The sequence below is a fragment of the Somniosus microcephalus genome, chromosome 10 (assembly GCF_052327205.1).
Source record: "Somniosus microcephalus isolate GS21.2 chromosome 10, FLI_Smic_1.0, whole genome shotgun sequence".
Lineage (NCBI taxonomy): Eukaryota > Metazoa > Chordata > Chondrichthyes > Squaliformes > Somniosidae > Somniosus > Somniosus microcephalus.
In genome coordinates this window covers 71,863,410-71,887,947 of record NC_140996.1, presented here as the reverse complement: position 1 = coordinate 71,887,947, position 24,538 = coordinate 71,863,410, and the positions used below count along the sequence as shown (strand labels likewise).

The 24,538-nt window shown below is 46.3% G+C and overlaps 1 protein-coding gene across 6 annotated transcripts in view; it reads left to right on the top strand.

The window, feature by feature from the left end:
• Positions 1-24,538, top strand: part of LOC147111544 (nectin-1-like) — a 267,273-nt gene that overhangs the window by 14,475 nt on the left and 228,260 nt on the right. Inside the window, exon 1 of one of the 6 annotated variants that reach the window (XM_085998609.1) lies at positions 12,486-12,759. The exons of the other annotated variants lie outside the window; for them this stretch is intronic. The gene's annotated coding sequence lies outside the window, so the exon portion shown is untranslated. Of the gene's footprint in view, positions 1-12,485; positions 12,760-24,538 lie in introns of those variants that run through there. 6 annotated transcript variants of the gene reach the window in all.

Here is a 24,538-nt window from a genome sequence, read left to right as displayed (position 1 = left end):
TCGGGAGCCCTCAGGTAAGGGCGTAGATTTTTTCCCGATGGGAGGCATCCGCACGCAGGAAGCCTCCTATCAGAAATGACGGGCCAATGATTCGGCTGCAACTGAAGTATTATGTCCAGTTCTGGGCACCGCATTTTGGGAAGGATGTGAAGGCTTTAAAGAGGGTGCAGAAAAGATTTACAAGAATGGTTCCAGGGATGAGAGACTTCAGTTAAGTGGATAGACTGGAGAAGCTGGGATTGTTCTCTTTAGAGCAGAGAAGATTGAGAGGAGATTTGATAGAGGTGTTCAAAGTCATGAGGGGTCTGGACAGAGTAGATAGAGAAACTGTTCCCATTGGCAGAAGGGTCGAGAACCAGAGGAGACAGATTTAAGGTGATTGGCAGAAGATCCAAAGGCGACATGAGGAAAAACTTTATTACGCAGCAAGTGGTCTGGAACGCACTGCCTGAAAGAGTGGAGGAGGCAGATTCAATCGTGGCTTTCAAAAGGGAATTAGTTAAGTACCTGAAGGAAAATGTTTTGCGGGGCTATGGAGAAACGGTAGGGGAGTGGGACTAGCTGAAGTGCTCTTGCAGAGAGCCGGCACAGGCTTGACGGGCCGAATGGCTTCCTACTGTGCTGTAATGATTCTAAGCTAGTACAGTTTTGGGTATCTCAGGTAATTTGTTTGGACTCAACCCCAGTTCCTCTCACAGTTGAATCCGCTGCTAGTACTTCATGCGCTCATGTATGAGGAATGGATACTTAGACAAGGAACTGTACCCCAGTAGGAGCCGGTGCTTTCCAGATGAGAGTAAATAGAGACAAAATGAACCATATGACTAATGTGAATGAGCCAATTTATAATGCAATATAATATTCTATAAATACCAGAGACACCTAATCCCGTCACTGACTGAGATGAATTTTGACTGTTTTCGCAACTGCTGATACTAATATGGCCTTTACACAGTCTTTCTGCCAACATTCCTCCTTCAACACCACCAAAACAGATTCATTGAATGACCAATCATTTGTTGTTTGCTGAGACCTTGCTGTACACAAATCTGCTGCCGTATTTCTCTACATTACAACGGTGACTACAGTTCATTCATTGCCTGTAAAGTTCTTTGGAATTTCCTGAGATGTGAAAGGTGCTATATAAATGCAAATCCTTTCTTTAGGCACTCACTTACATGACATGGTTTGACAGTATTTGGGAGCGATGGAGTGAGTGGAAATTTTTGAGAGCATGAGACATATGTCTGCTCCTTGAAGCACTTTTAAGGTGAGGGCATATTAATGCAATGGCCACATTTCCAAGTTAATAGAAATTACCCTGTACGAGATTACAGAATCTGTCGCAGCTGGAATCGGGTTATGTTCTTCAGCCTCTTTGAGCTCATCCCGCTCCTCTTGGTGGTACCACTGCTGTGCTTTTGGGGCGGGACCGTCTTCCATCTCCAGCGCCTCCACGCTAATAAAGTTTTGCTGATGAAATTGTGCCACATGCCACAGACTACCACAATTCTTGAAACCTTAGCCAGTCTGTATTACAAGACATCCCATATTTATCCAGGTATCTGAAATGCTGCTTCAACAATCCTATGGTGCACTCAATGATTACTCGGGTGGATCCTTGCACCTCATTATATCTGCATTCTACTGGTGTCTGGGGACACATCAGACGTGTTGTGAGCCATGGCCACAAAAGAATAGACTTGCTTGTCCAAGACATGCCTTTGTAGGCCAAATATTCATGTGATTGTAAATTGCCTTAACATGAAGTCATGCTGGTTATAGGAAGCAAGCATTGACTTACATAATACGGTGCTAATGATGGCAACGGGGTAGAATCCTTTCCGATTTCATGTCAGCAGTGGTTGTTGTGCAAGCAAACACAGGGCCACGTGGGTGTAATCTATATAACCTCTGAACCGTATGGAGTCCTCTGTAAAATTGCACATTCCTCTCATGCTGATCTCAGTTGTCCATGGTTTCCAAGCCAACAGGGCATCAGTCACAGACCCCCTCCACTGGTCCTCTTTTTCCCCTCCAAAAAGCACCAACGATCTACAGGGGGATTCCTATGGGGAAAGCACATTGCCTCACTAATGCAGCTGTTGGGGTGGTGGGGAGGCTGCACCACAGCAACTGACACAACAGAGCCTGAGTTACAACAGTAAACAAAACATGAAACCAGGTGGCAAGTACCATGAACAATTTATGAACAATTTTCTTGTCGGGGTCTTCCATAGTAGGATCAAACATTGCCCCCCCCCCCCCCCCCCCCCCCAATGGGTTATGGGAGCCCATAAAACCCTCCGGCAGTATGGAACCAACCACCATGTTGGCTGGTATAAAGATGGTTGCAGCCATGGAAGGAGCGTTCACATTGTGGCCTGTCAAACTGTAAACCAGCCTGTGAATCCTTCTACTGCTTCACACCACTATTATGTAACGAGAAAGGATTAATTAGCAATCTTATTGTACGAGGTCCCTTGGGTCGGAGCGATCATATTATGATCGAATTCTTCATTAAGCTGGAGAATGAAGTAGTTGACTCAGAGACTAGGGTCCTGAATTTAAATAAAGGAAACTACGATGGTCTGAGGCGCGAGTTGGGTAGAATTGATTGGAGAATGTCACTCAAAGGGTTGACAGTGGATAGGCAATGGCAAACATTCAAAGACCGCATGGATGAACTACAGAATTTGTTCATCCCAGTTTGGCATAAAAATAAAACAAAAAAGGTGACTCAACCGTGGCTAACGAGGGAAATTAGGGATAGCATAAGATCCAAGGAGAGGACATATAAATTGGCCAGAAAAAGCAGTAAACCTGAGGATTGGGAGCAATTTAGGATTCAACAAAGGAGGACAAAGGGATTAATTAAGAAAGGGAAAATAGAATATGAGAGTAAGCTTTCAGGGAACATAAAAACTGACTGTAAAAGCTTTTATAGATATGTGAAGAGAAAAAGATTGGTGAAGTCAAGCGTAGGTCCCTTGCAGTTAGAATCAGGGGAATTTATAATGGGAAACAAAGAAATGGCCGACCAATTATTATAAATACATATTTTGGTTCTGTCTTTACAAAGGAGGACACAAATAACCTCCCAGAGATGTCGGAGAACATAGGGTCTGATGAAAGGGAGGAACTGAAAGAAATCAGTATTTGTAGGGAAATGGTGTTAGGGAAATTGATGGGATTGAAGGCCGATAAATCCCCAGGGCCTGATAATCTACATCCTAGGGTACTTAAGGAAGTGGCCCTAGAAATAGTAGATGCATTGCTGATCATCTTCCAATGGAATCTGGAACAGTACCCATGGATTGGAGGGTAGCTAATGTTACCCCGCTATTGAAAAAAGGTGGTAGAGAGAAAACGGGGAATTTCCCCACTACCTGACATCGGTAGTGGGGAAAATGCTAAGAGTCCATTATAAAAGATGTAATAGCAGAGCACTTGGAAAACAATGACCAGATCGGACAAAGTCAACATGGATTTACAAAAGGTAAATTGTGCTTGACTAATCTACTGGAATTTTTTGAGGATGTAACTGGTAAAATAGATAAGGGAGAACCAGTGGATGTGGTGTATTTCGACTTTCAGAAGGCTTTTGATAAGGCCCCGTATAAGAGATTAGCATGTAAAGTTAAGGCACATGGGATTCGGGGCAAGGTATTGACTTGGATAGAGAACTGGTTGGCAGACAGAAAGCAAAGAGTTGGAATAAACGGGTCTTTTTCCGAGTGGCAGGCATGACTAGTGGGGTACCGCAGGGATCGGTCCTTGGACCCCAGCTATTCACAATATATATTAATGATCTAGACAAGGGAACTAGATGTAATATCTCCAAATTTGCAGACGACACAAAGCTGGGTGGGCGTGTGTGCTGTGAGGAGGATGCTGAGAAACTCCAGCATGATTTGGATAGGTTGGGTGATTGGGCAAAAACATGGCAGATGCAATATAACGTGGATAAATGTGAGGTCATCCACTTTGGTGGCAAAAACAGGAAGGCAGATTATTATCTGAATGGCAGTAGATTGGGAGAAGGGGAAGTGCAACGAGACCTGGGTGTCCTTGTCACAGAATCACAGAAACCCCACAGTGCAGATAGAGGCCATTTCAGCCCATCGAGCCTGCACCGACACATATCCCACCCGATCCCTGTAACCCCTACACCAACACATATCCCACCCTATCCCCGTAGCCCCACGTATTTAATCCCCCTAACACTAAGGGTCAATTTATCATAGCCAATCAACCTAACCCGCACATCTTTGGACTGTGGGAGGAAACCGGAGCACCCGGAGGAAACCCACGCAAACACGGGGAGAATGTGCAAACTCCACACAGACAGTCACCCGAGGCCGGATTCGAACCCGGGTCTCTGGCGCTGTGAGGCAACAGTGCTAACCACTATGCCACCGTGCTGCCAGTCGCTGAAAGTAAGCATGCAGATGCAGCAGGCGGTTAAGAAGGCAAATGGAATGTTGGCCTTTGTAGTGAGTGGGTTTGAGTACAGGAACAAGGATGTCTTGCTGCAGTTGTACAGGGCCTTGGTGAGACCACACCTTGAGTATTGTGTGCAGTTTTGGTCGCCTTATCTGAGGAAGGATGTTCTTGCCATGGAAGGAGTTCAGCGAAGCTTCACCAGGCTGATACCTGGGATGGCAGGAATGACGTATGAGGAGAGATTGGGACGATTGGGCTTATACTCACTGGAGTTTAGAAGAATGAGAGGGGATCTTATTGAAACTTATAAAATTCTGACAGGACTGGACAGACTAGATGCAGGAAGGATGTTCCCGATGGTCGGGGAGTCCAGAACCAGGGGTCAAGGGCCTGATAATCTACATCCTAGGGTACTTAAGGAAGGGGCCCTAGAAATAGTAGATGCATTGCTGATCATCTTCCAACATTTGATGGAATCTGGAACAGTATCCATGGATAAGGATAAGGGGTAGGCCATTTAGGACAGAAATGAGGAGGAATTTCTTCACCCAGAGAGTGGTGAACCTGTGGAATTCTCTACCACAGAAGGCAGTAGAGGCCAATACATTAAATATATTCAAGAAGGAGTTGGATATATTTGTTAAGGCTAAAGGGATCAAGGGGTATGGGGAGAAATTGGATGATCAGCCATGATTGCATTGAATGGCGGAGCAGGCTCGAGGGGCCGAATGGCCTACTCCTGCTCCTATCTTCTATGTTTCCAAGGAAAGAGTGTGAAGATACAAAAACAACAACTTCCATTGTCAGCTCGGTCCCTAGCAGCCACTCGCTTGTGTCACTGCAGCAGTTCAAGAAGAAGGCCCACCACCATCATCTTCTCGGGCAACTATGGATAGGCAATAAATATGTCCTGGCAGTGACACCCACATCCCGAAAATAAATTTAAAATTGGACGGATAGTTGACTCACTTCTAAGCGTGAAAAGCATCAGGAACTTATCAACCACTCATCAATTCCCCATTTATCCCTGAAAAATCAGGCATTACAGATTAGAAAATGTGAGTTAATGCGTCTTATTTGGCAAGACGTCAATGCCAACTGAGAGCAAAAAGATTTGTTTTCAACTTCTGGCTCCCTTAGCCCAGTTCTGGGTATTTCAAAGGATTTCTTGTCAGGCTTTACTGACCCATAAAGTTGTGAATGCAATGGCTGCAGCTTCTGTTCTTTCAAATTAATTTCATGCTAATTAATGATTGCATCTCTGATGAAGGGCACAGTAAACATTTAACTGGGTTTTCCCTCCTCTGTTTTACAGCTCTTAATGATATGTTTGTATTATACAAGTACTGCTACTTGAAATAGTTCTGCAATGTGTTGAAATAAAAACAGAAAATGTTGGAAATACTCAGCAGGTCAGGCAGCATCTGTGGAGAGAGAAACACAGTTAACGTTTCAGATTGTTTTCCTTTCATTAGAACTGGAAAAAGTTAGAGATGTAACCGGTTTTAAGCAAGTACAGAGGCAGGAAAGGGGGAAGGGGAAGGTCTGTGATAGGGTGGAAAGCAGGAGTGATTAAATCACAAAAGGGATGATGGTGCAAGCAAAAGGGGCTGGTAATGGGACAAGTAAAGCAAACTCGGAGGGAAACCGAGATCAATGAAGGTGAACAAGGTAAAAGAGACATTTGGAAATCCCGTCAGAGAAAAGCAGAACGTCTTCAAGGTGGACATTCCTGGAAGAGAAATGGCAGTGAATTAAACACGAATACAAAAGCAAACTACTATGGATACTGGAAATCTGCAATGTGTTGAGGCTGTTGCTGCTGCTCTATAATTGCTCTATACCCTGCTCACCGATGCTCATTTTGGGTTCCGCCAAGACCACTCGGCTCCAGACCTCATTATAGCCTTGGTCCAAACATGGACAAAGGAGCTGAATTCCATGGGTGAGGTGAGAGTGACTGCCCTTGACATCAAGGCAGCCCTAGTAAAACTGAAGTCAATGGGAATTGGAGGAGGGGGGCGGGGGGAAACTCTCCACTGGCTGGAGTCCTACCCAACACAAAGGAAGATGGTTGTGGTGATTGAAGGTCAATCATCACAGCCCCAGGACATCGCTGCAGGAGTTCCTCAGGGCAGTGTTCCAGGTCCAACCATCTTCAGCTGCTTCATCAATCACCTTCCCTCCAACATAAGGTCAGAAATGGGGATGTTCGCTGATGACTGCACAGTGTTCAGTGCCATTCACAACTCCTCAGATAATGAAGCAGTCCATGCCCGCCTGCAACAAGACCTGGACGACATTCAGACTTGGGCTGATAAGTGGCAGGTAACATTCGCGCCACAGAAGTGCCAGACAATGACTATCTCCAACAAACGAGAGTCTAAACACCGCCCCTTGACATTCAATGGCATTACCATCGCCGAATCCCCCACCATCAACATCCTGGGGGTCACCATTGACCAGAAACTTTACTGGACCAGCCACATAAATACTGTGGCAACAAGAGCAGTCAGAGGCTAGGTATTCTGCGGCGACTGTCTCACCTCCTGACTCCCCAAAGCCTTTCTACCATCTACAAGGCACAAGTAAGGAGTGTGATGGAATTCTCTCCACTTGCCTGGATGAGTGCAGCTCCAACAACACTCACGAAGCTCAACACCATCCAGGACAAAGCAGCCCACTTGATTGGCACCCCCTCTACCACCTTAAACATTCACTCCCTCCACCACCGGCGTACCGTGGCTGCAGTGTGTACCATCTACAAGATGCACTGCAGCAACTCGCCAAGGCTTCTTCGGCAGCACCTTCTAAACCCGCGACCTCTTCCACCTAGAAGGACAAGGGTAGCAGACACATGGGAACACCACCACCTCCAAGTTCCCCTCCAAGTCACACATCATCCCGACTTAGAAGTATATTGCCGATCCTTCATCGTTGCTGGGTCAAAATCCTGGAACTCCCTCCCTAACAGCACTGTGGGAGTACCTTCACCACATGGACTGCAGCGGTTCAAGAAGCAATTGGAGATGGGCAATAAATGCTGGCCTTGCCAGCGACGCCCACATCCCATAAAAACAAATTAAAAAAAAAAAAAAAAATTCAGTCTAGGTACAGTGGGGCGAATATTCGTAGATGTAACAAATGCATGGATAAAGGTTTCAGCAGCAGATGAGCTGAGGCAGGGCGCACACGCAGATGGAAGTAGGTGGTTTTCGCTATGGGAGAAGATATGTGGTCGGAAGCTCAGCTCGGGGTCAAATAGGGGACGCCAAGTTTGTGAACAGTAAAGTTCAGCATCAGACAGTGGCCAGGGAGGGGTTGGAGTTGGTGGCTGGGGAACAGAGTTTGTGGCGGGGACCAAAGACAATGACCCTAATATTTACAGGGAGGCGGGGAGGGTGCGGGTGAGGCCAAAAATGTCTGAAGAACACTGGCATCTTGTAGTTGGTACACACTGTAGCCACATTGCACCAGTGGTGGAAGGAGTGAATGTTTTAAGGTGATGGATGGGGTGCCGATCAAGCAGGTTGCTTTGTCCTGCATCCTGGATGGCGTCGAGCTTCTTGAATATTGTTGGAGCTGCCCTCATCCAAGCAAATGGCGAGTATTCCATCACTTGTGCCTTGTAGGTGGTGGAAAGGCTTTGGGAAGTCGGGAGTTACGCCCCACAGAATACCCAGCCTCTGACCTGCTATTGTAGCTACAGTATTTATGTGGCTGGTCCAGTTAAGTTTCTGGTCAATGGTGACTCCCAGGCTGTTGATGGTGGGGGATTCGGCGATGGTAATGCCGTTTAGTGTTGAGGGGAGGGGGTTAGACTCTCGCTTGTTGGAGATAGTCGTTGCCTGGCACTTGTGGGAGACCAATACTTTCTGAAGAACAGATCAACAGCACTTAGTGTGATTTCTACCCTCTTTCGCCACCTCAATCTGGACATGGGCAAAGTTCTGGGAAGTCTGGCAAAGTTCTCTACCAAGCAAGGTCTTTGGAATGGGGACGGGATATGGGAATCATGCAAGCATATCAGTGCACATACCTGGTGGAAGGGAGTTTGTGCATCTGAGGCCCTGTCACCTATTGCATCGGTGATACTCCAAATCCCACCTTCATCAGCGGCCTCTGAATGAAACTGGTCACTTTTTGGGAATACGCATACAAAGGTGCGCAACAGGCTGAATAACGAGAGTGGAGAAACTGGTGGCTATCCGGGCGAACCTGCAACTTATTGAGCCAGATACAGAAGTGTCCACCACACAGCTAGACAGTGACACAGAGGAGGAAATGGACATGTCAGAGCCAGAGTCAGAGAATCAAGAGGAGCAATGATGAGCAGAAGACTCAAAGGGACAAAATAAGGACAAATTACAGGCTAAATAAGCTGACGCTCTTATTTTATTTTAGATGGGTCTTTTTTGTGGGGGTTCAATAAAGTTCAAAATTATAACCTAAATAAAGTTTTGAAAGCCTGTTTTTCATTGTATGGAACAGTGTCTATTTTGATGACAAAGATAATATAAGTGTCAGAGACAAAAACCATCAGTGTGCAAAAAAACTCAAAATTCCCATGGAAGGTTTCCTCTTAAAAATTCCAGGAATTTTGCAACCCTACCCACCACTGTCCCTTTCACCCTTTCCCGCCTGTCATGTGTGTGGGGGGGTGGGGAGGGCGGTGGCGGGGTGGCTAATATAAAAACCAATGGGTTCAGTCCTCCCAATATTTAATGGAAGAAATTTCTTGATGTAGAAGCAGCGTGACTAATGGGGGAATCAAGAAAGGTGGTGGTGAGGTAGAGCTGGGTGTCGTCAGTGTACATGTGGAACCATGTTGTGTTTTCAGATGATGTCGCCAAGGGGCAGCATGTAGATGAGAAATAGGAGGGGGCCAAGAATAGACCCTTGGGGGGGAATCCAGAGATAATGGTGCGGGAGTGGGAAGAGAAGCTATTGCAGGAAATTCTCTGGCTATGACTGGATAGATAGTAATGGAACCAGTTGAGGGCAGTAACTCCCAGCTGGACAACGGAGGAGAGGTGTTGGACGAGGCCCAACAGATTCAATAGTAGCTTTCAAAAGGGAATTGGATAAATACTTGAAGGAGAAAAATTTGCAGAGATATGGGGAAAGAGCCAATGAGTGGGACGAACTGGAGTACTCTTCGAAAGAGCCAGCGCAGACTTGATGGTCTGAATAGCCTCCTTCTGTGCTGTACTATTCTATGATTCTATCTCCAGCAGATTGACTGAGATGAGTATTTACATAAACCGTTTTTTTCTTTAGCTAAAAAAGATTTCCATACACATGCAAATCTGTCACTTTACAAACTGACCAACTGGAAAAACAGTAATTTGACTATAGAATGAGGTGGCTTTGCAACAGCTACTCTCTTATCTGAAACTCAGTTGAATTAAGCAAAACTGCCTTTCTCAGGATTGCTGCACTTGTGTGATGATGTGTCTGTCATTGACTGATAATCTGATGTTACATAAGACGTAGAAGCAGGAGTAGGTAATTTGGCCCCTCGAGCCTCATGGCTGATCTGATCTTTGCCTCAACTCCACTTCCCTGCCCGCTCCCCATAACCCTTGACTCCCTTATTGTTCAAAAATCTGTCTGTCTCTACCTTCAATATATTCAATGACCCAGCCTCCATACTCTCTGGGGAAGAGAATTCCAAAGATTCATAACCGTCAGAGAAGAAATTTAAAAGGGTGCCCCTTTATTCTGAAATAATGCCCCCTAGTTCTAGATTCCCCCACGAGGGGAAACATCCTCTCTGCATCTACCCTGTCAAGCCCTTTTGGAATCTTTTATGTTTCAATAAGATCCCCTCTCATTCTTCTAAACTCCAATGAGTATCGGCCCAGCCTGCTCAACCTTTCTTCATAAGACAACTCCTTCATTTCCAGAATCAACCTCATGAACCTTCTCTGAACTGCCTCCAATGCAAGTATATCCTTCCTTAAATAAGGAGACCAAAACTGCAGTACTCCAGGTGTGGTCTCACCAACGCCCTGTACAGTTGTAACAGGACTTCCCTACTTTTATACTCCATTCCCTTTGCAATAAAGGCCAACATTCCATTTGCATTCCTAATTACTTGCTGTACCTGCATGCTAACTTTTTGTGATTCATGTACAAGGACCCCCAGATCCCTCTGTACCTCAGCATTTTGTAATCTCTCCCCATTTAAATATTAATTTGCTTTTTTATTTTTCCTACCAAAGTGGATAACCTCCCATTTTCCCACATTAAACTCCATCTGCCAGATTTTTGCCCACTCACTTAGCCTATCTATATCCCTTTGGAGATTCTTTGCGTCCTCCACACAATTTGCTTTCCCACCTATCTTTGTATCATCAGCAAATTTGGCTACATTACAGTCGGTCCCTTCATCCAAGTCATTAATATAGATTGTAAATAGTTGCGGCTCCAGCACTGATCCCTGCGGCACCCCACTAGTTACAGTTTGCCAACCTGAAAATGACCTATTTATCCTAACTCTTTTTTGTTAGTTAGCCAATCCTCTATCCATGCTAATATATTACCACCATCCCCGTGAGCTCTTGCTTTGTGTAGTAACCTTTAATGTGGCACCTTATCGAATGCCTTCTGGAAATCCAAATACACGACATCTACTGGTTCCCCTTGATCCACCCTGCTCGCTACATCCTCAAAGAACTCCAGCAAATTTGTCAAACATGACTTCCCTTTCATATAATCAAGCAGAGTCAGCATGGTTTTATTATGATTTTCTAAATGTCCTGCTACCACTTCCTTAGTGATGGACTCCAGCATTTTCCCAATGACAGATGTTAGGCTATCTGGTCGATAGTTGCCTGCTTTCTGTCTCCCTCCTTTTCTTAAATAGGGGCGTTACATTTGCGGTTTTCCAGTCCGCTGGGACCTCCCCAAAATCCAGGGAATTTTGGTAGATTACAACCAATGCATTCACTATCTCTCTGCAGCCACTTCTTTTAAGACTCTAGGATGCAGGCCATTGAGTCCAGGGGACTTGTCCACCTTTAGTCCCATTAGTTTGCCTAGTACTTTCTCTTTAGTTATAGTGATTGTTTTAAGTTCCCCCACACCACCCCAATAGCCCCTTGATTATCCATTATTGGGATGCTTTTAGTGTCTTCTACCGTGAAGAATAATACAAAATATTTGTTCAAAATCTCCGCCATTTCCCTGTTTCCCATTATTAATTCCCCAGACTCATCCTCTACGGGACCAATATTTACTTTAGCTACTCTCTTCCTTTTTATATACCTGTAGAAGCTCTTGCTGTCTGTTTTTATATTTCTTGCTAGCTTACTCTCATAAGCTATCTTTTTTTAATCATCCTTTGCTGGTTTTTTAAAAAATTCCCAATCCTCTGGCCTTTCACTATTGTTCACAACATTGTCTGCTTTTGTTTTCAAGTTGATCCCATCCTTTACTTCCTTAGTTAGTGTTGCATGTACTTCTAGGCAAATAATCTTACCCAGTGACTTCATTACTGCAGTTTCAGTAAGTAAATATTGAAAACGCTGTTGAAAGGTGTACAGTGATTAAGACATTCTTAAGCACTGTAAATGGCTGTTCATACTAGGAACACGGGAACAGGAGTAGACCATTCAGCTCCTCGAGCCTGTTCTGACAATCAATTAGATCATGACTGATCTGTACCTCAACCCCATTTACCTGCCTTTGTTCCATTTCCCTTGATGCCCTTACCTAACAAAAATTTATCGATCTCAGTCTTAATATTTTCAGTTGACCCAGCATCCACAGCTAGGGTTGCCAGCATTGGTTGGATACATTCCTGGAGGCTTGGCCACGTGACATTTAATTACGTGAGGGCTGATCACATGACATCTGCAAATGTTGTTGCATTTACCATATAAAGGTTGGGGACGATTTTCGTCGAATACTTTAGGTGCCAAAGAGTTGACTTAAGGGGTCTTAAGCTGAAACGCTGGTTTAGCCCGTGTTTAGTGCAAGGCATCATCTTGGTAAAGGAGTTGAAGCCAGCTGATTGCCACTTAAAATGCCTGCTAGTGCTCATTGAAGAGGCTGCACGGCATTTTGGCGTCTGGCACTTCAACTAACGTCCTATCCTAACAGCGACTAACTGGGAGTAAACACAGCATTGATATCGGTTTCAGGTGCTACTTAAAGGGATACTCACTATTTCCTGTTCATTGCTGCTGGAACTGTGAAGAGGACCTCTGAAGCACATCGAGACTTTCTGGGACATTTTGTGAAGACTTCACCAACCCTCGAGCAACATTTATTCTGGAAATTCTCTGAGGATTTCACATAAAAAGAGTGAGTGCTGTGCTACTCCATCTTTATTGGGCACCTTATAGGAGTTATCAGAAGAAAGGGAGTGCTTGGCCATGGGCATCTTGCTAGGGGTCCTCCTTGCTCTGGATGAGTAATGGGAGAGGACATGAGGCCAGGCAGAGCAGCACCAGCTGCTGCAGGAGAGAGGGATAGGAGGCGAGGTGGCATCCTTCGCCGCTCCGACCCCCCGGCGGGTACAGGACATCCTCCCTCCTCCTCTGGACCTCATCCACCAGGACCTCCAGTGCCACATCCGAGAACCTGTGCGCCCTCTCCCTCGGTTCCTGAGCCATCCTGCAACATTGTGCTGTGTGCCAGCCAGTGCACGCCACACCTTCAGTAGAAAAGGGTGCGAGGAGCCCAAATCTACCGCTCCACGAAAATTGCGCCTAATCAGCACTTGAGTGCTAAACCTGCAGGTTTCTGGTTAGCATCTCCAGCACAGTTCAAATTATTGCAATTAGGACCAAAACTCTGGACTTTCAAACACCCAGTCAGCACCTGTTTTCACCCTTTGGCCAAAATAACCCCTGTTGAGGCTCCTGTAGTTCACTATCTTTGCTCGTGGTTTTGCGCCAGTGGCTGTTGTTCGTGAAGTTCCAAGAACCAGGCGTAAAATAGAAACTGAGTGGAGAATAGGGGAATCCGAAAGCGAGAAAGAGGGGAAACTGAAGGTGGGGGAGCGATTCGCGGGGGGAGCTAGAGGTGGGAGTAACTTTGGTTCCACCAGTAACTAATAGTAACTCGCTAAAATTACACTGGTACCTAATAGTAACACTAGTACCTAATAGTAACACTAGTAACACTCAGATTTTCCTCGTAACCAATAGTATGGTAAACCTTTATAAATCACTGGTTGGACCTCCGCTAAAGTATTGTGTCCAATTCTGAGCGCCACACCTTAGAAAGGTTGGCAAGGCCTTGGAATGGTGCAAAGGAGATTTCCCAGAATGATACCAGAGATGAGGGAATGAATTTGTGGTGAGAGCAGAGAAGCTTGGATTGTTCTCCTTGGAGCATAGAAAAGGTTATGGGGAGATTTAATGGAGGTGTTCAAAATTATATGGAATTTTGCTGGAGTAGATCAGAGAAATTGTTTCCACTGGCAGGAAGGTCATAACCAGAGGATTTAAGGTAATTGGCAAAAAAGCCAGGGGGGAAGATTAGTTTTTTTTTTTTTACTCAGTGCGTTGTAATGATCTGAAAAGTAGTGCCTGGAAGGGTGGTGAAAGCAGATTTAGTTGTAACTTTCAAAAAGGAATTGGGTATATACTTAAATGGAAACATTTGCAGGGCTATGGGGATAGATCAGCATAGGGCAGCACGGTGGCATAGTGGTTAGCACTGTTGCCTCACAGCACCAGAGACCCGGGTTCGAATCCGGCCTCGGGCGACTGTCTGTGTGGAGTTTGCACATTCTCCCCGTGTTTGCGTGGGTTTTCTCCGGGTGCTCCGGTTTCCTCCCACAGTCCAAAGATGTGCGGGTTAGGTTGATTGGCTATGATAAATTGACCCTTAGTGTTAGGGGGATTAAATACGTGGGGTTACAGGGATAGGGTGGGATATGTGTTGGTGTAGGGGTTACGGGGATCGGGTGGGATATGTGTCGGTGCAGGCTCGATGGGCCGAAATGGCCTCTATCTGCACTGTGGGGTTCCTGTGATTCTGTGATCAGGGGAGTGGGAATAATTGCTAACATTTTCAGAGCTGGCACAGGCACGATGGGCCATATCCTTCTGTGCTGTACCATTCCATGATGATACAATAACTCAATGATAGTCTACATGTAAGTGGTGTACATATGTAATAGGTATTTGAACTTGGGAGTGTTAGCGCTATGCGTTGTTTGAACACAGGGATGTTAGCTCTGTGCTTTGGCTCGTGAGTGTCAGCTCTGTGTTTTGTGTGAACTTGAGTGTTAGTGCTGTGTCTTGTCTGAACACTGGAGTGTTAGCTGTGCATTGATTTGAACACAGGCGTGTTAGCGCTGTGCGCTGTTTTGAACTCGGAAGTGTTAACGCTGTGTCTTGTATGAACTCGTGAGTGTTAGTGCTGAGTGTTGTTTGAACTAAGCAATGTAAAGAGTTTCAGTGCAGCCTGACTACCATTGACAAGATCAAATTGTACGTTCCAGGCAGAGTGCCGGGTGAGTGGTGCCCAATTACATCTCCCACTTCTCTGCGTTGTTGTTAAAGCTCACTACTAGGCAAAACATCGTTGCCCGCAAACGCGGCTGTTTGGGGGTTGGGGGTGGGGTGGGCAGGTGAATTTAAAAAAAAGTCACTTCAGTATCTTATGAAGGGTAAACTGTTGATCAAAATCTCTGACCTTAAAGGTCTTATTTGGGACGTGGTTTTTCTTTGTGGCTAGAGTCAGTCAGCCTCGACCCATGTCGAATGGTGGTCTCAATTTTGGAACAAGCTCCAGTAGAGCACTAACTGTTTCAGCAGGGACTCCAAATCAAGCATGGAAATTAATCATATAAATAACTGAGAAGCGAGGAAGGAAAATTTGAATGAATAAATAGAAGTGCTTGCATTTTAAGATAATACTGCAAATCTGCGATGGGAGATAGTGGGTAAAAAAAAAAATCAATGGCATAAATTTTCTGCCTACACCTTGCTGATTTTTTGGAGATGAGCTGAGGGGGGCAGAAAATTGCTCAGAGAAGTGATCTTCACCCCCATTTCCCGCACTGCTGGAGGGGCAGGAGTGGTCATGTTACAATGAAATGTAAATCAGGACAGTGCGTCCTCTTGAGGCTTTTCCCAAGTTTGCCTCCTTTGAACCTTGCATGTAGGAACCAAGCGGCCAGCATTTGAAGGATTTTGGAGGAGTCGAAAAAATGTTTTTATGAAGCTGCCGTTCGTCCAGTATGTCGCAGAGTCTGAGACCTGTTGCAACAAAACCCCACTGCCTCCCCCCGGCCTCCACAATCTGGCACAACTCCTTGGGACGCTGGGCAGTCAGTCTTCAGCATGCAAAAGGTGTAAAATCTAGGGCATCACATTTTTTTGCGGTATAACTGCGAAAAGCAGGGGTTAACGTTTCAGGTTGATGACCTTTTGTCAGAACCGTAGTTCTTCTGGCCAGTCGGCTCCTCCCACCATGGCTCTGCTCCCGCTGGATTGATGCTAATATTACGTCATTGTGCCGGGACTTTTGCGTCTTAAGTAGGACCTCGCCTGCCTTCAGTGGGAGCTTCGTAGATGGCCTGATTCGTCGCCATTAATATTAAGGGAGCCACGAACATGGCAGTTTGGAGGTGGGATTTTGATTTTCAACATTTTAACCCCTCACTCGACACTTTCCTGCCCGTCGGGCGGGGTGGGGAGGGGGACTGCTTGTGTGGCAGTAGGTTTAATTTTCTTTCCGCTGCTAATGCTACTAATTGCCCTATGTATCCAAGTTTTTTTTTAATTTGCTCATGGGATATGGGCGTCGCTGGCAAAGCCAGCATTTATTTCCCATCCCCAGTTGCCCTTGAGAAGGTGGTGGTGAGCCGCCTTCTTGAACCGCTGCAGTCCATGTGGTGAAGATACTACCTCAATGCTGTTAGGGAGGGAGTTCCAGGATTTTGACCCAGCAACAATAAAGGAACAGCGATGTACTTCCAAGTCAGATAATGCTATCGGGGGAGGAGTGTGAAATATTAGATGAAATAAACATAGTGAGAGAGGAAGTATTAAGGGGTTCAGCAGCTTTAAAAGTGGATAAATTCCCAGGCCCGGATGAAATGTATCCCAGGCTGTTATGCGAAGCAAAAGAGGAAATAGCAGAGGCCCTGACCATCATTTTTCAATCCTCTCTGGCTTCAGGTGTGGTACTGGAGGACTGCTAATGTGCTATCCTTGTTTAAAAAGGGAGAAAAGGATAGACCGAGTAATTACAGGCCAGTCAGCCTAACCTCGGTGGTGGGAAAATTATTGGAAAGAATTATGAAGGACAGGATAAATCTTCATTTAGAAAGACACTGATTAATCAAGGATAGTCAGCACGGATTTTTTACGGGAAGGTCGTGTCTGACAAACTTGATTGAATTTTTTGAGGAGGTAACAAGGAGGGTAGATGAGGGTAGTGCGTTTGATGTAGTGTATATGGACTTTAGCAAGGCTTTTGATAAGGTTCCACATGGCAGACTGGTCACGAAGTTAAAAGCCCATGGGATCCAGGGCAAAGTGTCAAGTTGGATTCAAAACTGGCTCGGAGGCAGGAAGCAGAGGGTAATGGTTGATGGGTGTTTTTGTGACTGGAAGGCTGTTTCCAGTGGGGTTCCGCAGGGCTCAGTACTGGGTCCCTTGCCTTTTGTGGTATATATCAATGACCTAGGCTTGAATATAGGGGCTATGATTAAGAAGTTTGCAGATGATACTAAAATCGGCTGTGTGGTTGATACTGAAGAAGGAAGCTGTAGACTGCAGGAAGATATCAATAAATTGGTCAGGTGGGCAGAACAGTAGCAAATGGAATTCAATCCAGAGAAGCGTGAGGTAATGCATTTGGGGAGGGCTAACAAGGAAAGGGAATACACATTAAATGGTAGGACACTGAGTAGTGTAGTGTCCACAGATCCCTGAAGGTAGCAGGCCAAGTAGATAAGGTGGTTAAGAAGGCATACGGAATGCTTGCCTTTATTAGCCATGGCATAGAATACAAGAGCAGGGAGGTTATGCTTCAACTGGGCAGCACGGTGGCATAGTGGTTAGCACTGTTGCCTCACAGCGCCAGGGACCCGGGTTCGAATCCAGCCTCGGGTAACTGTCTGTGTGGAGTTTGCACATTCTCCCCGTGTTTGCGTGGGTTTCCTCCGGGTGCTCCGGTTTCCTCCCACAGTCCAAAGATGTGCGGGTTAGGTTGATTGGCTATGATAAATTGACCCTTAGTGTTAGGGGGATTAAATACGTGGGGTTACGGGGATCGGGTGGGATATGTGTCGGTGCAGGCTCGATGGGCCGAAATGGCCTCTATCTGCACTGTGGGGTTTCTGTGATTCTGTGAACTGTATAAAACACTAGTTAGGCCTCAGCTAGAGTACTGCGTGCAGTTCTGGTCACCACATTACAGGAAAGATGTGATTGCACTAGAGAGGGTACAGAGGAGATTTACAAGGATGTTGCCGGGAGTAGAGAATCTTAGCTATGAGGAAAGACTGGATCGGCTGGGTTTGTTTTCCTTGGAACAGAGGAGGCTGAGGGGAGACCTTATTGAGGTGTGTAAAATTATGAGGGGCATAGACAAAGTGGATAGAAAGGATCTATTTCCCTTAGCAGAGGGGTCAAAAACCAGGGGGCACAGATTTAAAGTAATTGGTGGAAGGTTTTGAGGGGATATGTCTTCACCCAGAGGGTTGTGGGGGTCTGGAACTCACTGCCTGAAAGGGTAGTAGAGGCAGGAACCCTAACCACATTTAAAAAGTACTTGGATGTACACTTGGGATGCTCTAACCTGCAGGCGGGCTACGGACCAAGAGCTGGGAAGTGGGATTAGGCTGGATAGCTCTTTGTTGGCCGGTGCGGACATGATGGGCCGAAATGGCCTCCTTCCGTGCTGTAACTTTCTATGATTAACAGCTGGGTTCTTGTGTATTGGGAACAGTGACTGTGGTTTAACATAGTCTTAATTAATTGAAAATTCTCCTACAGTTAAACATTGCATGGCAATGTTTTCTCTTTGACAAGTGGAATACAGGTGCTAATATTACAAAACCAAAAATTAGAGCTGAACCAATTCACTGCATTGTTGTGCTCACCATAAACAGCCCGGTCTAGTTTGTTGGTACTGTGGCAGCTTTCACAAGCTTAGGGAAGTTGGCCTTTGAGAAGTTCATTTTAAGGATAATCACTGAACTGCTTGCCATGGTTGTTTTTAAAATTGGTAATATCGTTCTTTCAACATCACCCATATAGCAGAGTAAAGTGAGGAGGGGCAACGTGATGACCGAACCTTTGCACCCTTTTAAATAAGATTGTAGCTTTGAGCAGGACACCAGCTGAAGCTCAGTATTTCTTTTCCCTTTTAGAGGGAGGTTCATTTGTGAAACATTATTTTAGTTATATTAAGGAATACTTAGAAAATTTGGCTTTTTCAAAATATGTTATATTTGGTCAGATGTGGAAGCCTCTTTATAAAATAAACATACTTTTAAATTATGCATCTAAAAAAACCAACCTTGTGCTGAACATTAAGGTGTCTTCAGTCTTGTTAAAAATTGAATGAACTGCAGAAGCACTAAAGGGGAAACAGAAAAAATACAGAGATAGAAAGACGAAGGGCAAAAATACAAAGAAAGCAGTAAGAAGAGCCAAAGGGAAGGGGAGAAGCACGGCCGATAAAGCAGGCAGGAGAGAGAATAAAAAACCAAGTGCAAAGGGGAAATTTTTGGAGAATGCTGCAGGCACAGTGTCTCAATTCAATGGGAGCATCGAATGAGTAGGCCGGTGTACCAGATTCACAGTGCTATGTTGGGAGTACCCTGAATTCCATGGCCAGCTCTCCAAGCCACGTTCCTATCAATCGGGACTCTGTGCTGGGAACAGCCCCCAAAAATGTACCCCCAAAAGATTGAGATGCCAAAATGTAAGGGAGACAAAAAAATGTTTTTGACTTTACATAGAATTTACAACACAGAAACAGGCTATTCGGTGCAACTGGTTTGTGAATGTGTACCCCTAGATCCCTTTGCTCCTCTACCCCATTTAGACTCTTGTGTTTATTATTTTGAAGGGTTTCTCCTGAAAGTTTTCACATGTTGCTCGCTTACTTCAAAGAGTATTGGGCATCGAGCATTTGGTATGGAACTGGATTCATGTGACAACAATAATAATTTGCATTTATATAGCACCTTAAATTTAGGGGAAGTAACAAAAGTGGTGGGATATAAGGAGGATATTAAAGGAGGAGAGGTTTAGGAAAGGAATTCCAGAGCATGGGTTTGAGGCAGCTAAAGGCACAGCCGCCAATGGTGTGGTGAAGTGGGTGGGGCGGGGGGTAGAAATGAGTCAGAGGAACATAGAGTTTGTGGGGGGGGGGGGGGTGAAGGTTGTAGCACAGGAGGAGGTTACAGAGGCATGAGGCCGTGGAGGGATTTAAACACAAGGATGAGCATTTTAAATCTGAGGCGTTTGGGGATTGGGAGCCAGTGCCGGTCAGCTGGATTTGGTGTGGGATAGGATATGGGCAGCAGAGTTTTGGATAAGTTTACAGAGGGTGAAGGATAGGAGTCTGACCAGGAGAGCATTGGAATAGTCGAGTTTGGAGGGGACAATGGCATAGCTGAGGGTTTCAGCAACAGATGGGCTGAGATAGAATCGGAGGTTATAGGCAGTCTTTATGATGGAGAGGTATATGAGGTCAGAAGCTCAGCTCGGTCAAATAGGATACTGAGGTTGCAAACCGTCTGGTTTAGCCTGAGACAGTTGCCAGTAGGGGTGCCAGGATGAAGGATATTAGTGAACAAGTTGAGATTTTAATAATAATCCAGCAGCTTTCATGGTCATTTTTTTTTGCTAATGTATTGGATTCAGTTTCAATATTTGTAGAATTGTGAACCCATGATCTAAGGATTACTAGGTCAGTACCAATACTGCTACACCCCATGTCCATAGAAATCTATCTCCTGTGTTAGGAATGTAAAGATTTTTAAAACAAATAGCAAGATTTGCACTGCCTCGGTCCATATTACACTCTTACTGGCTTGGACAAGTGTGATTAAAACTGAAAATAGAAATACAATAGTCATGTATATTTCTCCATATGTGCAGATCCAGCGCGAGAAATATTTGAGGCTCAGCATTCCGATAATCCAAGGATGCCTTTTTAAGTTTTTCCTGCCATAGTAAAGCTAGGTACCTCACTTTTTCGAATGAGTTAGGTTTTTCATAAACCAATGGAGAAATCACAAGATGCACTTTCCATCCTGCACCTTTCGTACTTGATCCTTTCCACCCAGGGCTGTTAAACAGAATGTTCCATCACCTTCCTACTCTTTTTCCCCCCCCCCCCCCCCCCAAGTTTTCTCCCCTATTCTCTCTTCTCCAAGTGCACTCACTCAACCTGGGATAAGATTCCACCCTGGCACCTTCCTTTAAGCACATGCAAATTACCAATCCTCATGAGTGAGTCCAAAACAGGCACAACTGGCAGGTTGTGTGACTAAAGAGGGTATCACAGCTGAATTCCGTCACTGGATAGCAAGCAGGACCTGGAGCCCTCACTCCCCAGCCTAGGGATGCTGAGTACACCCAAACGGATGAGATTAGCTGATAGCACAGAGCAGAGTTTGCAGTTCGGACCTTCCTGTTCTGTATCAAGCTGTCGGCCATGGCTCAGTGGGTAACACTCTCACCTCTGAGTCAAAAGATTGTGGGTTCTTGTCGCATTGCAGAGCCTTGAGCACAAAATCTAGGCTGACACTCCAGTGCAGTACTGAGGAAGTGCTGCACTGTTGGAGATGCCGTCTTTCGGATGAGATGTTAAACTCAGACAGACACTTTCAAAGAAGAGCAGGGGAATTTATCTCTCAACCAACATCACTAAAACAAATTATCTGATCACTCCCATCTCTCTCTCTCTCTCATTCCCAATCTCTCTCTCTCTCACTCCCAATCTCTCTCTCTCACACTCCCAATCTCTCTCTCTCACACTCCCAATCTCTCTCTCTCACACATTCCCAATCTCTCTCTCTCTCTCACTCCCAGTCTCTCTCTCTCACACTCCCAATCTCTCTCTCTCACACTCCCAATCTCTCTCTCTCTCTCACACTCCCAATCTCTCTCTCTCTCTCACACTCCCAATCTCTCTCTCTCTCTCACACTCCCAATCTCTCTCTCTCACACTCCCAATCTCTCTCTCTCTCACACTCCCAATCTCTCTCTCTCACACACACTCCCAATCTCTCTCTCTCACACTCCCAATCTCTCTCTCTCACACTCCCAATCTCTCTCTCTCTCACACTCCCAATCTCTCTCTCTCTCACACTCCCAATCTCTCTCTCTCTCTCTCACACTCCCAATCTCTCTCTCTCACACTCCCAATCTCTCTCTCTCACACTCCCAATCTCTCTCTCTCTCTCACACTCCCAATCTCTCTCTCTCTCCCAATCTCTCTCTCTCTCACTCCCAATCTCTCTCTCTCTCACTCCCAATCTCTCTCTCTCACACGCTCCCAATCTCCTCTCTCTCACACGCTCCCAATCTCTCTCTCTCACACACACTCCCAATCTCTCTCTCTCACACACACTCCCCAATCTCTCTCTCTCACACTCCCAATCTCTCTCTCTCACACTCCCAATCTCTCTCTCTCTCACACTCCCAATCTCTCTCTCTCTCACACTCCAATCTCTCTCTCTCTCTCTCACACTCCCAATCTCTCTCTCTCACACTCCCAATCTCTCTCTCTCACACTCCCAATCTCTCTCTCTCACACTCCCAATCTCTCTCTCTCACACTCCCAATCTCTCTCTCTCTCTCACACTCCCAATCTCTCTCTCACTCCCAATCTCTCTCTCTCTCTCACCCTCCCAGTCTCTCTCTCTCACACTCCCAATCTCTCTCTCACACCTCCAGTCTCTCTCTCTCACACTCCAGTCTCTCTCTCTCACACTCCCAATCTCTCTCTCACACACCCAATCTCTCTCTCTCACACACTCCCAATCTCTCTCTCTCACACACTCCCAATCTCTCTCTCTCACACACTCCCAATCTCTCTCTCTCTCTCACACTCCCAGTCTCTCTCTCTCACACTCCAGTCTCTCTCTCTCACACTCCCAATCTCTCTCTCTCTCACACACCCAATCTCTCTCTCTCACACTCCCAGTCTCTCTCTCTCTCTCTCTCTCACATTCCCAATCTCTCTCTCTCTCACCTCCCAATCTCTCTCTCTCTCTCTCACACTCCCAATCTCTCTCTCACTCCCAATCTCTCTCTCACTCCCAATCTCTCTCTCACTCCAATCTCTCTCTCACTCCCAATCTCTCTCTCTCTCTCTCTCTCTCACTCCCAATCTCTCTCACACTCCCAATCTCTCTCTCTCTCTCACTCCCAATCTCTCTCTCTCTCTCACTCCCAATCTCTCTCTCTCTCACTCCCAATCTCTCTCTCTCTCACTCCCAATCTCTCTCTCTCTCACTCCCAATCTCTCTCTCTCTCACTCCCAATCTCTCTCTCTCTCACTCCCAATCTCTCTCTCTCTCACTCCCAATCTCTCTCTCTCTCACTCCCAATCTCTCTCTCTCTCTCACTCCCAATCTCTCTCTCTCTCTCACTCCCAATCTCTCTCTCTCTCTCACTCCCAATCTCTCTCTCTCTCTCACTCCAATCTCTCTCCTCTCTCACTCCCAATCTCTCTCTCTCTCTCACTCCCAATCTCTCTCTCTCTCTCACTCCCAATCTCTCTCTCTCTCTCACTCCCAATCTCTCTCTCTCTCTCACTCCCAATCTCTCTCTCTCTCTCACTCCCAATCTCTCTCTCTCTCTCACTCCCAATCTCTCTCTCTCTCTCACTCCCAATCTCTCTCTCTCTCTCACTCCCAATCTCTCTCTCTCTCTCACTCCCAATCTCTCTCTCTCTCTCACTCCCAATCTCTCTCTCTCTCTCACTCCCAATCTCTCTCTCTCTCTCACTCCCAATCTCTCTCTCTCTCTCCTTTCCACTCTCTCTCTCTCTCTCTCTCTCTCCTTCCCCCCCTCTCTCTCTCTCTCCTTCCCCCCCTCTCTCTCTCTCTCTCCTTCCCTCTCTCTCTTCCCCCCAGTCGCTCCCTCTCTCTCTTCCAACAACAACATGCCCTCGAGAAAGCCTCGGCACCGCCGGGCTCCCCCAGCTAGTCTATATATATAAAGCGGCTCTTCTGTCTGTCCCGATGTCTGTCTGTCTGTCTGTCCGCCTGGTCTCTATACGTTTGGAAGTTACAGAGCGTACCGACGCGCGCGTCGCCTCAAAAGAAAGCTTGCAATTCCGGACCGGTCATAGGCGTATTTACGTTTCGGCCGGACAAAAATCCCGCCCGCGGTATCCCAAAAACGTTCAGCGTTCCGCTCATTAGCATCTCATTAGCGACCGTGTGACGTCGAGGTCTTCCTACAGTTGAGTGTCGAGTGACTCGACGATTGACCAATCCTACGCTTCGGTGACCTGACCGGTCGACCAATCGGTGCGTGTGTGGGCGGGCCTTATCCTTCTGAACCGAGGTGAGTGGCCGCCATCTTGATTTTCCACGATTTTTTCCCCCACACTTTCTGTGTGTTAGGGAACTAAGATAAATATTTCAATTATGTGTTAGGCAATTAATTAACAATTTATTTGAGTTTTATATTGTGTTTAGCAACCGCCCCCCCCCCCCTCCTCCTCGCGCAGGGGGGACTCGGGGCCTGAAGCTGAAAAATTTCTCTCTCTCTTCCTTCCCTCTCTCTCTCTCTCCTTCTCCTCTTCCCTCTCTCTCCTCCTCTTCCCTCTCTCTCTTCCCTCTCTCTCCTTCTCCTCTTCCCTCTCTGTCTCTCTCTACTTCCCCCTCTCAGGTGTCGCGGACGGAGCGCGGGCGCGCCGCCCGAAGTTTCCCGCTCGCTAACGGCCTTGCCGGCTCCCGCGGGCCACTCGCACTGACCGCGCATGCGCCGTCCGCACTCACCGTGCATGCGCCGCCCGCACTCACCGCGCATGCGCCGCCCACACCGCACGCAGCGGCCGTCCATCAGCCGCGCGATACCGGGGGACCTCAGCAACGGCACCGGACCTCAGGCGCTAGGCAGGGGGAGGGGCCGGAGAGAGG